Source organism: Podarcis melisellensis (assembly GCF_964234715.1).
Source record: "Podarcis melisellensis genome assembly, chromosome: 5".
NCBI classification, from domain to species: domain Eukaryota; kingdom Metazoa; phylum Chordata; class Lepidosauria; order Squamata; family Lacertidae; genus Podarcis; species Podarcis melisellensis.
The window spans coordinates 80,855,235-80,870,874 of NC_138537.1; the positions used below are offsets into that span (position 1 = coordinate 80,855,235).

General features: G+C 41.7%; 1 protein-coding gene across 11 annotated transcripts in view; it reads right to left on the bottom strand.

Annotated features, from left to right (window-relative positions):
* Positions 1-15,640, bottom strand: part of ZMIZ1 (zinc finger MIZ-type containing 1) — a 363,974-nt gene that overhangs the window by 249,356 nt on the left and 98,978 nt on the right. The window lies entirely within an intron of this gene.

A 15,640-nucleotide genomic window follows, 5' to 3' on the forward strand; every position in this document is an offset into this window, starting at 1 on the left:
ATTAGTATAGAATGTTTCTCAGACGGATTTGGCAGAGACTGTCCTCTCCCCATGTGCGCAATCTAAACCTGCTCCAAAGAGTTGGAGGAACCCCCATAATAGATTTAAGGGGTGTGCAGGAAGACGAAATTTCTTTGTGTGGCCAAAAGTCCTTGCACTAGCAGAAGCACATTGCTGAACACCGCTCAGGGCTTTTGCACCTCCATCAACTCTGATGGTTTCTAAGCATCACATGAGCAGTAAAGCAGCTCACCAATGCAGAACCACTGCGCTACCTTCTTATTTAACTGATCTAGTATTTGATTTAAATAAAAAAACTCCAGTGTCTGACAGAAGGCCTAAATCAAACTGACAACGCACAAATGGAATTTCTCATCTTTGGGCATATGTCTAGATTTGCTTTAAGAAAAAACATTCTGGAGGAAACAAAACTATTAGAAGCTAGTTGAGAATACCCAAGTTCCTTCCATTCAAGGTGATGAAATTCTCAGAACTGCAAACTTTAACCAGTAGGTTAATTGGTTAATTGGTTAAACGGCAGCGAACAGGTAGGTGGCTATATCAGTATGGCACAATTTGTTGCTGATTTTACACTATGTTGCTGCTGGGGGTATACTGTAACTGTAATATAGAATGAAAAAAGAAATGCTAAATCTAACCCTTCTTTAGAGGAAAGGGTAAGTGGCAGATTTTATTCACTTGCAACTATGTTAACACTTCCTTCAGCGTCTCAAAAAGACAGCCGCATCAAAGATTTGGGTTAGAGGCTCATTTAAATTTAATCAATCAGTTCAGAAGGTCATGATTACTCAACTAAAATTCATAAATTGGTTGACTATATCTTAGTTTGGCGTGTTCATCTGCACAATGAAAATGCTAAGGCTCAAGAATTTGTAGGCATCTGCATTTTGAAAGAATTAAATACAGAAGAATCTAGGAGGTATGAATGTCGCTCCTAATACAATTCTGCCACTTCCGTACTTCTCTTGCCTTGGAATGCTAAAACATTCTCTTGCCAACTCTCAGCATAGCTGCCTTTCCATCAAACAGTCAGAAATATTCAGGGGCTGCTGATCTGTTGCCAATACCTAGGGCCAAGGAATTATGAGAAGGTGCCTTTTTAGTCAATTATCATGTTGTTATTTATATTACAGAGCAATGCAGGAGGCTCTTGCACGCTAACACTTTCACTTACATTTATGGATAGATTTTGGCAGCATTGTGGCTTTACAAACTTTCGAAGAAAATCCCTTTAATTTCAAATTGAATTAACTTCAGATCAGGCTGCTTGTGCCCCTGAAGGTACGTATTTTCTACCTTTTGTTATACACATGGGAAGAGCTGGGTGATGGGAGTACAGTGGTACCTCAGGCTAAGTACTTAATTCGTTCCAGAGGTCCATACTTAACCTGAAACTGTTCTTAACCTGAAGCACCACTTTAGCTAATGGGGCCTCCTGCTGCTGCCGCCGCGCCGCCGGAGCACAATATCTGTTCTCATCCTGAAGCAAAGTTCTTAACCCGAGGTACTATTTCTGGGTTAGCAGAGTCTGTAACCTGAAGCGTATGTAACCTGAGGTACCACTGTAAAGCTTCTACTAGATAGATATGTTGCAACACACCAGAGCTTTCTATTCCTTTGCTGCTCTTGCAGCCATTCAGCACATTGAGCATGTTCAGAGGGCCAAATACTAGCTTAATTAGTGAGGCTACCAATAAATCTATATATTCACATGCTGCTCTTTCATTCCTGCTTCACTGCTATTTTTGTGCAAGCAGGAAAACAAAGAAGCCATTAACCACAGTTCCCAGTTTACAGGTAATTGAAAGCTATGGTTAACTGTGACTTCTTGTTTTGTTGCCCTACTTGCATGAAGGGGCTGTATGGATATGAAGTTTGCCCTGGCTTATTAAGCCAGGATTTTATTGTGTAAACCACATCACTATGCAGCAGCAAAGAGATTTGCCAATGAGTGTGCACTTGAAGGGGAGCTATAGCCAATTCCTGGCTCTCATATGAATGAACATCCAAATAGTTGGCAGGGACTGCTGCAGCAAAAATGAGTGTTGAGGCATCTTAAGTACTAATAATGAGCTCTCATGGGCTCATTATGAAATACTTTATCAGATGCATGATGCACACATTTTCAAAAACAGACTAGTTTCATATACATATTACATTTTCAGATTTACATGTAAAAAAAATAATCAAAAATCAACAACACTTAGTTACACCAAAAGGCAATCTACGGTAGTTCTTAGGTGTGCCATTCCAAGTTAAAGATTGTTTTCAGAGCTGAAGAAGTGAAAGTAGAGTATTAGAGAAGTCGAAGAAGAAGAAGAAGAAGAAGAAGAAGAAGAAGAAGAAGAAGAAGAAGAAGAAGAAGAAGAAGAAGAAGAAGAAGAAGAAGAAGAGTAGTAGTAGTAGTAGTAGTAGTAGTAGTTTGGATTTGATATCCCGCTTTATCACTACCCAAAGGAGTTTCAAAGCAGCTAACATTCTCCTTTCCTTCCTCCCCCACAACAAACACTCTGTGAGGTGAGTGAGGCCGAGAGACTTCAGAGAAGTGTGACTAGCCCAAGGTCTCCCAGCAGCTGCATGTGGAGGAGCAGAGACGCGAACCCGGTTCACCAGATTAGGAGTCTACTGCTCTTAACCACTACACCACACTGGACCCAGACTTAGGAAGGCATGCATGCTTTTAGCATGGAACTAAGAGACGGGGAGAAAGCCAAGGGACTGGGAACTGAATTTCATATATGAATAAGCAATAACTGATAAAAGCCTTTGGCTCCTGGTAGTAGTGGTAGTTACAGTGTTTGAAAAATCAACACTTCATTTATAAGGTTGGAACCAGTTAACTGTAGCAAGGTAGATCTCTAACTCGATCACATGATTTAAATTGTTTTTCTTGAATTTGGTTTCCTTTTTTGCTTTCCTAATTTTTCCAAGCCACTTAGTTTCTCTTCAAATAATAACAATACTACTACTACTACTACTAATAATAATAATCCACATTATTCCATTACATGGGACACAAAAGCTTGCATTTGATGGAAATGGTTCCCTTCAAGTGAAGCCTCAACAAAGCTTCCTTGTATATTAAAAAACCAATCACTTCTCTTCTAAAGTTCTTTTTCTTTTCTTTTTCCTTTCAGAAAGCATGGAAGGGAGATAGCCTGCAACAAAGGCGACTACATTTTTGCAGGACTAGATTGACTTTCCAACAGTGTGATTAGACCAGGAGAGCACAGCTGCAACTTATAAATGCCCAGGCAGGCACACATGAGTGGCGTCTCATCTAGTCTGCCAAAATTCCAAGCAATTAGAACAAATAACACTTTCAGCTCTTCTGCAAGTTACTGAGATGGAGAATAAACACCAGCAGTGGAGGAGAACGGTCGGGTGGGAAAAAGACTTCTTGTTTCATAAGGGTTACCTTAAAAAAAAGTTATTTATTTTTAAATTTTCCATCAGAACAACCAACCACTTGCTTGCTCACTCCAAAGCATGGGAGTCCCCATGTCTCCAGGAAAAAAATGGAGCTTGTTTCCTCTTCCCTCTTATTCCCAATTGGCCAGAATCTTACTTTCTTTCTGATATTGCTACTCCCGGGAAGAGGTAACTAAAATGTGGGTTTTGAACTGGAGTACAGTACTATATAGCAACCAAAAATCCTTAACAGAGAGTCTATGTCCTTAACAGACACTTGGATATTGCTTTCTTGTCCAACACTGGCCCAATTGGACGTGAAGGCAGGGAAGGGGCAAGTTTTTAATCTTCCTCTCTTCCCTTCTAGCAAGCCTAATGGCATTCTGCAGACACCCTGCCCAATTTCTTCAGCAGGCGCTACCCAATTTATGTGAAGTGTTGCCACCACAAGGTCAAATGGAATAGGCTGGGTTGGGTCCCCCCCCATTGCTCTTACAGTTCAATGCTATCCTTCCCTCCCAAAGTTGCATTTCCATTTGCAGTATGAAAAAAAGTGGGGGAGGGGGAGTTTGCACGTGGATTGTAACTCAATGTGTATCATTATGAAAAGGTTAAAGCCGGAGTTGAGTCTCTAAGACGGTTGGGTGATGCCTTGCACTCCTCCTCCTGGCAACTCTGCAGCCAAGCATCACACACATCCAAATTCTTATCTGGCTCAGATGAAAATCTGATCCACTCATTCAATACCACCCCCCAATAAACAACCTTTCCCCTTCCCTTCCTTTAAATATCCCACATACCACAAGAGCTGGGGCAGCATTCCAGCACCAGGGGAGTGAGAGGGAGGGGGTCTTTAGTTTCCTCCCTGTGCTAGGACATAGGACCCCCCCCCACGACCCTTAAGGAGAAGGGAGGGAAGGAATGGTGTCTTTCCCCTCTTACTGCAGCTGCTGTCACTGGCTCAGTAAGGCAGTCTTTTAAAGAAATAGAATGGGGGGGGTATCCATTTTTGTAGGCTGCACAGCTAGGATGGTGGATCTGATTGTCTCGGAAATAAGCCAAGCCATATTCTGCTTCATTGTTTTTAAGTACCTGAATTTATTTTCAAGCTAACATCGTATTGGCATGGCAGGGACTTGCCCTTCTCTAAGAAACAGTCATCTTTAGGTCCAGAGGCACTGCAAGTTCTGAACAAGAAGAAAACAGGATTAGCATAGTCAGTATGGCTAGAGATTAGCAGTCACATCCTAGCCATGTTCTCCCACTGATTCCAATGGGGCTCAACTCTCAAATGAGTATGCATAGGACTTCAGCCTAATCCTATGCATGTTTGCCCAGTGTATCCTGTTGAGTTGAGTGGGACTCCATTCAACAGCAAATAGTACAGTGGTACCTCTGGTTACATACTTAATTCGTTCCGGAGGTCTGTTCTTAACCTGAAACTGTTCTTAACCTGAGGCACCACTTTAGCCAATGGGGTCTCCCGCTGCTGCTGCTGTGCCACCACTGTGCGATTTCTGTTCTCATCCTGAAGCAAAGTTCTTAACCCGAGGTACTATTTATGGGTTAGCAGCGTCTGTAACCTGAAGCATATGTAACCTGAAGCGTATGTAACCCGAGGTACCACTGTACTGGTAAATATGGGAAGAGAAAGGGTAAAACAGCCAGCTGAACTGTTCAATACACTGTTACATGTGACTCTTAGGCTAACTGCAAAGTTAGAAGGAAGCCAGGATTATGGGTGAAGTTCACCCTTCAGTGGCTTGCACAGCCCTCTTGGCACCAAAGTAACCAACTGTCATCTTCGTGTTAGATCATGCAGTTACTGGGAATGAAGCCCCTCTCTAACAGTGTTGGGAAGATCCACTCCAACACACACACCCCAGAAAGGATTTTTATACTGCAGCCTTCTCAAAATGAGCAAGTGCCAATTTCTACTCTGTTAGGACTAGTAAATTTTTATGTTTGTAATGTGTGGTTGTCAGAAAGAAAATAGCAGGCTTCTTGATGAAAAGCCCAAGGTTGGAAGTACAAAATAGCAAGGCAAGGAGTTGCTTATGGCAAAAGCTGGGTCTGTTGATTTGGTTTTAGATTATACCTCTTCAAAACCTGAAAAGATGTCTCAATAGGGAAATATCCATCATTCAGACAACAGCCTCAGACAGACCACAATCTGATAGCTGTCAGTGCCCCCCCCCCACTTCTGCCAACCTATTTCCCCATATTTTATTGTTTTATACACACACACACACAGAGGGCCTTTCCTCAAACAACTGACAGTTGAAAGTCACTTTTCCTGAATTAAAATTGGTATCCCACTTCTCTTTTGCAATTTGAGGTCAACAAAATCAGAATTATAACCATCCTCAGAGGTACTCACTTTCTATGTTTTCCTACATGCCACACAGACATGCACTGGGGCTGCACACCTACCAACTAAAGCTATTTTTCCCCAATATTATCTAGATATGTTTACAGCTATGAATCCCAACTTTAAAAATGGGGTGGGGACATATCAGGTGGCCAACCCAGTAGGTAGGTATATCCTGCATCCTATATAAACATTTTAGAATGCTGACTTCAAGTTGCTGTGCTTGAAGTCTATCTGCCACTGTTACTTCATCTGTAACTTTGTTTTATAAATAAACCATATAAATAGGTTCCCTTTGATTGCTCAGAGCATGCAGCATTAAGTGCTGGGGCATAGCTTTAGGCATAATTGTACAACTGAATTCATCAGCTGCCTAATTATCATGCATTTTGCATTTATTTCTGCCAATTAAAAAAGGAAGAAACTATTAACAACTTTTACATAAATACCGTATTTGTTCTCTGCAAAAGACATGAGGCTAATTTGCCAGCGATTAACCGATTATGTAATTTTATAGCTGTCACTCTATAAGATGCCACTTACCCCACACCCAGTGGCAAACAATAAAAAAACCCAGAAGTTCTCTTTCCCCACAAACCCCTCTGGTTTCTGACTTCACCATGTCCTGATGAAGTTGCATGGCTGCTGATCTCTTATTTCCTCCCTCCTACCCTCCGTAGGGTGATTTGATCCATTCTTCGCACCATTAGTGGTGCACAAACCAAGGTTGACTTGTAAAACCAGGAACTGAAACCATGGTTTGAAATGTGTTTGTAAACCACAGTTTTGAGGTAATCTGGTTTGTGTAGCTGCATGTTACAGGAACCTATGGTTAGCTAGAAGAACAGTGAGGAAAATCTGGAGAAAGAGGGAAGGCATGCTCCCAATTTAAAAACTATGGTTTGCAGGGGGTCACTTTGGGAAGCAGCACTAAGATCTGGTGCAAGCGTAACAAAGTGGCTTCATTTCATCCAGTATAGTGGAACATAAGCATGGAAGAGACATGTGTGTCATAAAATCACTACGAATTGGGGTTCCAAGAAACATGGGATTCCCTTCCCTTCATGCTCTTAAAGTTTACAGCTGCAAACATCAGTGGAATTTCGCTAACACTGGAAGCGTGAAGTGGACTTTACTTGTTTCGTTCTAATGAGATTTTAGAGTTAAACTGGGCATAGTGTTAAGCACAGGTTTGCAGCCAAAATGAGCAGTCTTGCATCCAGTTCCCCTGTCCCTCTCCAAAACACGTGGAAAGAAAGAAAAAAGGGATGTCATCAAACCATATGCTCTCCCTTTCTCTCAACACCCAATAATGTGAAGCTGGAGAGAAGCTGGAGAATGTGTAAGTCACCTGCCATGGTGTCACATGTTTTTCTAACTACCCATTATGGGGTGTGATGCAGAAATCATATTTTTTTTAGCAGCAACTCTGTGACTACCAGTAAGTCAAGTGGTTCTATTGTGCCATAACTGTAGCTGCTGTTAGACCACCAGTTGTCCCCCTCCAAAGTACCACCTTGATGTTTCTGTTCAGGAAGTATTCTTTAAAATATAAAATATAAAAGAATATGAAAAAGGAATAGTAGGGAGGTGAGCCTGAGGTGGATGGCCATCTGTCATAGATGCTTTAGTTGAGATTCCTACAATGCGGGGGGCGGGTCTTGAACCAGGTGACCCTTGGAGGCCCTTCCAACTATACAATTCTATTATTCTGTGAAGGAAGTGATGAAAGCCAGGGGTTGCAGGGCGGCACAAAAAGTCAAAATACAAAACCAAACCAAAGACACCCAAGTTGTTATTTCTAAAAGAATGCTTTAGGTCCTCATAGTTGCAGAGATCCACAAAGAAAAAGACAGTCTGGTGCATTATGATTTCAAACTCTCAGGGTTTCTTTTCCCAAGTCTTCCTGAAATTCTTTTGAGAGCATGTGCTGGACATCTTTTCCCCATGTCTGAGAGCACCATTTTTGGAACACGCACACACCCTGATGCATTGAGTGCAGCACTCCCAGCCAGAGCCAAACAATAATTACCCAAATTAAAATGGTAGCTAGAACATGCAGATTAGCTGCAGTCTTCCTATTCATATTTTTTTTAAAAAAAAAACAGGTCCTCAATGTAGAATATGCTACATATTATGCATGTTTACATCTTTTTTTCAGGAAAAAAAATTAATGCCACGAAAGAGGCAATTTAGATCACAGATTTTAATGGGTTCAGTGAGGGAAATTAAAAAGGAGAATAGTATTATTTCTTCATTCCTCCTGGGTAACAGGAGGGCAAGAATAAAAGAAGCCAAGGCCTGCTTACCAATGGATACAAAGGACTTTACAAGCAGTAAAGCAAATAATTACTATGTTTATCTAAAAGTGTTCTAAAAGAGTAGGTATAAATCCCGCCACTTGGAATGATTTCCTGTCAATTGTAAACGAAGCAATTAAGTTTATTTCACTAAAACAAATTAATGCATATGAGGCCAAGTAAAGGGCAATCTCTACTTTTGTAAATTATAAATTTGTTTAAAATTACTTAAGAATATAGGGGGGGGGGCATTAATGTTACATCCTTCTCTCCTCGTCCAGTGGTCTCATCACTCTTGAAGCCACTTCTCCACCTCTGCTTGCCTCACCTCTCTTGATTCCTGGTATGTTGTCACAGCAGGGCAGAAAGTTTTTGGCATGTCTAATTTTGGGGGGTGTGGTGGGTAGTGGTGGTGGTGCCCTTAGGATTTATAAGAATTTGAAATTAATCTGAACTTAGGTATGTGTGTGTGTGCTTCTTTGTTTGAAAGAGAGATAGATATATTTTACAACTTGTACTTTATAAAGTATACGTTACCCCCTACTGATATAGCTTGGGACAGTCTAAGAAATAGTAGGTTTGTTCATATATGGTGCGGAGGGTGGGGGTGGAGGACAGGGTTTTAAATAAGATTGAAAACCAGTAAAGCTTCCTAGCAAATTGTTTGTTTGGAGTCAATGCACCAAAGCCATGTTCAAAATAATGCTTTCCTAATTGCCATTTACAAATCAATTGTTTTTAGGTTCAGAAACCACCTTTAAGCACTGCTGAAATACCAGCCCTCCTCTCCCCTTGCCTTCTACCCACTGAGCACTTTCCGCCTTTGATTGCCTGGTTGCTGGTATCACTCTTTTGCGCCAGGGCAGGCCTGGGAAGCATAATCACAGGTCCGGTATCTAACACTCCCATTGATAGCTGGGTTCACTGCCAAATCTAATTTGTATGGAGCACGATATGGAGCAGATGGAGAGAAAAGGCCACCATGTGAGGCTGCCTTTTATTCTGCTCACTAGCCTCAGCAAGAAGCAGTTCACTGCCTCTTTACAAGCTAATGACACTGAGGTTCTTGAGCATGGCCAATAATCCTCCATCAAGCATGCTTTGCCAGCATTATAGTTTTCCTCGGGGTGTGGGGTGGGGAATGTATCTTGAACACTGATCTGGTGGCTAAATATTATGTTTTAGGGTTGGGTGCAGGGGGGGGGGAAGCAATATGTTATATACCTGGGGTATGCAACCTCAGGCCCGGGGCCTGGATACGGCCCAATCGCCTTCCCAATCCAGCCTGCGGATGGTCTGGGAATCAGCGTGTTTTTACATGGGTAGAATGTGTCCTCTTGTTTAAAATGCATCTCTGGGTTATTTGTGGGGCCTGCCTGGTGTTTTTACATGAGTAGAATGTGTGCTTTTATTTAAAATGCATCTCTGGGTCATTTGTGGGGCATAGGAATTCATTCATTATTATGTTTTTCAAAATATAGTCCGTGAGATAGAGAGGGGGGGTAGATAGATGATGAGATGATGATAGATGATAGATGATAGATGATAGATAGATAGATAGATAGATAGATAGATAGATAGATAGATTAGATAGATAGATATAGATAGATAGATAGATATAGATAGATAGATAGATAGATAGATAGATAGATAGATAGATAGATAGATAGATAGATAGATAGATATAGATAGATGATAGATAAGTGCAACGGGTGCAACTAGGATAGGTGGTTATTGCATAAGAACATAAGAAGATAAGCCAAAACCCCACTCAGTCTAGCATCCTGTTCTCACAGTGGGCAACCAGATGCTGTGGGCATCTGCTGTAAGCAGGATCTCTCCCCACTTGTCATTCCCAGCAACTGGTATTCAGACACATGCTGCCTCCAACAGTGGATGTAGAATACAGTGGTGCCCCGCAAGACGAATGCCTCGCAAGACGGAAAACTCGCTAGACGAAAGGGTTTTCCGTTTATTGAGCTGCTTCACAAGACAAATTTCCCTATGGGCTTGCTTTGCAAGACGAAAACGTCTTGCAAGTTTGTTTCCTTTTTCTTAACACCGTTAATACAGTTGCGACTTGACTTCGAGGAGCAACTCACAGAACGCAGTGTACATAGTAGCCTTTTTTGAGGTTTTTAAAGACTTTGGTGATTTTTGAAGCTTTTCCAAAACTTCTTTTGCAGCCATTTGGTAAGTTAAGCTTTTAAAACTTTTTTTGGGGTGGTTGGATTTTGGGTTGGGATGTTTGGAATTCAATGACTTGGTGTTGGGGAGGGGTTTGCAAGGATCTGGAAGCTTGTGTTTTTTTTCTGCATTTTTATGATTTTTGTGACCATTGGGGCACTCTGCTGTTTAAAAAAAAAAAATTCTGAATTTGAATTTCTGTGTGCTGGGTGGCTGGGGGAACAGTTGGGGAGGGGTTTGCAAGAATCTGGAAGCTTGTGTTTTCCCCCCTGCATTTTTATGATTTTCTGTGACCATTGGGCCACTCTGCTGTTTTTTTTAAAATATTCTGGATTTGAATTTCTGTGTGCTGGGTGGCTGGGGGAACAGTTGGGGAGGGATTTGCAAGAATCTGGAAGCTTGTCCCCCCCCCCTGCATTTTTATGATTTCCTATGACCATTGGGCCACTCTGCTGTTTTTTTAAAAAAATTCTGGGTTTGAATTTTGAAATGCTCTTTACAGTATGTGTGACTTTAAAGAGCACTTAATAAACTCTTGTTGTACCAAATTTGGCTTTGTTTGGACTTTTTTTGACCATAGGAATGCATTAATTGATTTTCAATGCATTCCTATGGGAATCCGTGCTTCGCAAGACGAAAGATTCGCTAAATGAAAAAATTCACGGAACGAATTAATTTCGTCTTGCGAGGCACCACTGTACAGCAATAATGACTAGCAGCAATTGGTCACCCTTCGAAATCCTGCTTCTTTTGCCAGCCCTTCCAAACTCTGAGATCAATGCCAAGTCGGTAGAATTATCTTGTCACAATGCAGTCCCCTTCTATATCCCAGCCTCACTTATTTCCGTCTCAGTTTATATCCCGATGTATCCAATTGGTTTCAGGAAAACAAAAACTGTTAATTAATGATAGTGCTAAAGACTGAGTGACAACAAATATAAACATATACTTCGAAATAACTCCGTGCGTATTTTCCCAGAGCTTAAAAGCCCCCAGAAGATGCTTGGCTCAGAAAGAATTCCATCCTAAACAAAATTCTAGATGTGAGACAAGCCACCAAGAACTCACATTTGGATCATTTGTATTCAGTACATGGAGTGTATTATCAAGAAGGAGATGTAATTTTTATGGCATGGTAAGGCCAGAGCCTAAAAGTATCTGGAGGGTTATAAATCACAACCAGCACCTAAACCCAGGGGGTTTTTTTCTGGGGGAATTCAAGGATATGCAATACTGGCACCTTTTTTTCTAGAAGAAAAGCCTATCTAAATCTTTCCCAGATTATAATCCACGGCTCTATTTCAGGCATAGGCAAACTCAGCCCTCCAGATGTTTTGAGACTACAATTCCCATCATCCCTGACCACTGGTCCTGTTAGCTAGGGATGATGGGAGTTGTAGTCCCAAAACATCTGGAGGGCAGAGTTTGCCTATGCTTGCTCTATTTGGACATCACACCAAAGCATGGTGAAGAAAGGTTAACAATGATTTGGCAAACTATTTCCTCCATTTCCAGAGGATGCTCCATTATGGAGATGGTGTTGAATTTAGGAAGCTGAGGGTTGGGAGAATGTAAAACAAAAGCAGGCAAGTCTCCCTAAATCATGGTTTGTCAGTAAGATCTTCTAATAATATTATTGGCCAAGAAACAATGTGAACTTAAGTCTCCATAGACTCCAACACTCTGTCGGTTATACTGGATTAGCTCTCATGAGTCGATAGTCCTTTGTTGGTTCTTGTGAACACCATTATGTAACTATTGCAGTGCAATTGGTGCCAAATACCAAGAAACATTAAACAGATATTGCTGGGGACACACAAACAAAAAACACTTTAAAACCCTCAAAATTTTAGCATTTTTTTTAAAAAAAAGTCTTTTAGGCGTTTTTCTTGGCTAATCAAAACCCACACTTGTGTCAAAAAGCACCCTCTCATCAGTGACTTAATTCTGCAAGGTGAGTTTTATGCTTTACTCTCTGCTCCAATACACACAGCACATTGCAAGTATGGAGCTGTGCTGTCAGTTTCCAGAGCCAGGATACCAGAGACCATGCCTTTTTGTGAATGAGAGACTGGCCTTCTAGTTTTGATACTTTGCAATGGTGCTATAATCCAGGTATCAGCAGCACAATGCTCCATCATAGTGTAAAAAATGGTTACTGCAGATTATTATTGTCCACCATGCATTTAACACACATACACACAGCTGGAAGCTAAGGACCATGTGGTGAGGATGATTGATGGCATGCAGCAAACAACAGCCAACAGCAGCATAGCACTCCTGTCAGGCTCTATAATGCAGCCCCCACAGCTGCTGCACTAAATTCTGAGTTGTTTGGACAAGGAGGGAGGAAAAGGGAGAGTTGCAAAGGCAGGATGTTTACTACAATGAGATTTACCTCCAAAGCAAACTTAACTGGTCCACGATGGGCAGAAAAATTGTTTGGAACGAGAATAAAAACAAAAGAGTGGGAGAATGTTGCAACTAAAACTATTCTGGGTCAATTTAAAATGTTTTAAACGAGCTGTTGGAAATCAAAATAGAGCAGCATGCAAATGAAAGTGTTACCTTCTCCGCACTGGGAACTAACCCTTCACCTTGTTTTTAGTTTTGAGTACATTAACCAAATAGCAGTTTTGGAAATCTCTCTTGCAGATAAGATGCTCCCTCAGGACTGTATGGGGAGAACAGCAGCAGCAGCAGTCCTTAGTCTCACTCTCTTTTCTCAGCCAAACAATGGAGTCAGTATTTCCCATATTTAAATGAGAAGTCTTGGAACAACTGAACTCTCAGTTTACGCTAATAACAACAACAACAACCAATCTCCCAGGGTAAGAGAGCATCTTACTTTTAAGGAAATAAGGTCTCCTGGTTATTAATTCTCACAGTGAGGGCAACTAAAAATGGAAGGAGGAGTCAAAAGTCTGAGGGCCATTCCTGATGTATGTACTTCCTGGACAAAATCCAGGACCAAGGGGGCCAGTGGAAGAGGAGGGAGACCATTTGAACAGTACCACTGTATGACCATCTGACTATCCTGTAAAGCAGGGGTCAGCAAAATTTTTCAGCAGGGGGCCAGTCCACTGTCCCTCAGACCTTGTGGGGGGGGCAGACTATATTTTTTTGGGGGGGGATATGAATGAATTCCAATGCCCCACAAATAACCCAGAGATGCATTTTAAATAAATGGACACATTCTACTCATGTAAAAACACATTGATTCCCGGACCGTCCGTGGGCTGGATTTAGAAGGCGACTGGCCAGATCTGGCCCCCAGGACTTAGTTTTTGCCTCCCTATGCTGTAAAGCCTTGAGAAGCCTGTGAAGTTGTGTGAGTTGGGATTGTTTGGGTTCAGTATTTTAAAGCTACAGTCCTAGACATGCTTATGAAAATGTAAGTCCTATTGAATCAGATGGACTTATGCTTGAGAAGGCAAGCTTCAAGTTGCATGGTTAAGTCTACATTCTGTGGCTATTTTACCTTTTAGTGAGGGGGGGCAACTCAAGCCCAGGGGCCAAATGCAACCCACCCCTCTCGTTGGGACTCTTCTAGGCTATGGCACCTCCTCAGTCAATACCTCCTTTCCCCAGGCCTCACACTTAACCACGCCTACTTTGCACCCTGTCTTGACAGGAATGCACCCTTGAACTGTTGCTTGTCAGTGTGTGTGGAACACTAACCTTCCCCACAAAAGGTCAAAAATACATTTGTTAGTTTCATCCACTCCTCTGACACACACCCCACTGGCACCCCTAGGAGGGAATATGGCCCTCTGTATGAAAAATAAAATTAAATAAAATAAAAATTTATTATTTATACCCCCAGCCACTCTGGGTGGCTCCCAACGGAATATAAAAAACACAATAAAAGATCAAACATTAAAAACTTCCCTAAAGAAGGCTGCTTTCAGATGTCTTCTAAATAAATAAAAAAAAGGTTGCCCACCCCTATTTTAGGGGATAAAAACTAAAAGCGGGTAAATTTATTTGCTTAGCATAGACAGCAAGTTAAAAATGAAGTCTTGGTAATAGAGATTGCTTTTTTAAGAGGGGGGGGGATTTGTGAAAAAATAGTCAAGCAATTATATTAGCAGGTAAACTGACCACATACACCCCCCCCCCCCGACTGAGGCATCCCCTTCCACTTAGCTGTTTCTGCGATCAGAAGAAGAAAAAGAAAAAGGTGGCGTTGGGAAAGAACAGTTGAAAACCGTGAAGGAAAAATCAAAGTCAGCATGTAGCACACCAATTATTCTGCCTTCAAGTCCACAGAATGTAAACATTAAGGGCACACTGTCAGGGCGGTCAGGGGAGGGCTTCATACTGACTGCCATTACTACTGAGAATTGGGTTCTCTTTGGTAAAAAGGTTGGGGTCTGACCAAGTTCACGGCCTGCCTGACAAGCCATTGCTGACCTCAGCTGGAATATTCTTTCAACCCTGCAGCCCTCGCCTCTCTTGTGCTTAGGCTTTCTCTCTATCAGTCTCTATGATAGCTCACGTTCCCGTGTGTGTACCATTTTACTTCCATCAGGAGCGCAGGCTTGTTCCAGCAAGAGGAAGAGAGGAATGGAAAGCGGCCAGGAGCTGGATTCTTCCAAGAAGCCACAAAATTAGTCTCTCCAGAGATCTTGATGCAATTCATCAACTGGTTTCTCTTCTCTCCACCCCCCCTTCCCTTTTCCTTCAGGGCTGTGGGGCGGGGAAAATCAATGGTATTTGTGCTGTAAAAGTGATCATCATGACAGAGGAAAACTCTGCAACAAAATTGATTTGTTTAAATATAACACCACAATTGAGCAGCATGTGTCAGTAGAGGAAAATGAAGGGGGGAGAAGATGAGGGGAAGCTCTCATGATTTGCCACAAAAAGCGCGATAAGTAATACACTTCTAAGCTATGCCAACAAAACTGATTTTCCTTGAAGCAAACAGAACAGGTTTCCAACTTGTTACAAAAAGAAGGAAGAACCCACTTTTTTAATGCACCAAAGAGAAAAAAGTACAGCTGCCAATTTCTGTGGAGAAGAACTGAAGGACCAGTGTAGTGAAGAGTGAGTGAGGTTTCTGATGTTTCTCCTTGCCTCTGTATTTTGCCACAGTGGACTGTAGCCCATTAAAGCTTATGTTTCACCACCCCATGCAATTGTACACAGCTTAACAATCGAGTTGGTTTTAGATTATCTTTGCCATCGTTGCTGTGAGTACCCTAACAACAAGGTCAGAATCAGATATATCCTCCACAGAAAACCATATAACAAGAGCCAATTAGGAAGCTATACTCACTATACATTCCTTTGCTAACCTCCTACCCCATCCTGCAAATAAGCAAAAAGATTATAGAAGAGCCCC